This window comes from Trypanosoma theileri (genome assembly GCF_002087225.1).
Source record: "Trypanosoma theileri isolate Edinburgh chromosome Unknown TM35_Tth_42_V1, whole genome shotgun sequence".
NCBI classification, from domain to species: domain Eukaryota; phylum Euglenozoa; class Kinetoplastea; order Trypanosomatida; family Trypanosomatidae; genus Trypanosoma; species Trypanosoma theileri.
Window position 1 is genome coordinate 148,326 of NW_021639884.1, and position 303 is coordinate 148,628.

Here is a 303-nt window from a genome sequence, read left to right on the forward strand (position 1 = left end):
AAAAAAAAACAAGAAGGGGAAATAATATTGGTAGTAGGTATTATTATTAATAATACCAAACAATACTGCTAATCATAATAGTAAATAGTAAATATAGACGCAAAATAAAAAAAAAGGAAAAGGAGTAATGAAAATAAACGCATGCGAGTGTAAATGTATCGAGAAAGAGAAAAAGAGAGAGAGAATCTAAAAAGAAAGAGGAAAAGGAAAACTGAAAATAATAACACCGTAGTGAATAGGGAACATCCTCAAACCCATCATTATCTCTACTTCCCCTTCATTTCTCCATATATATATATATAT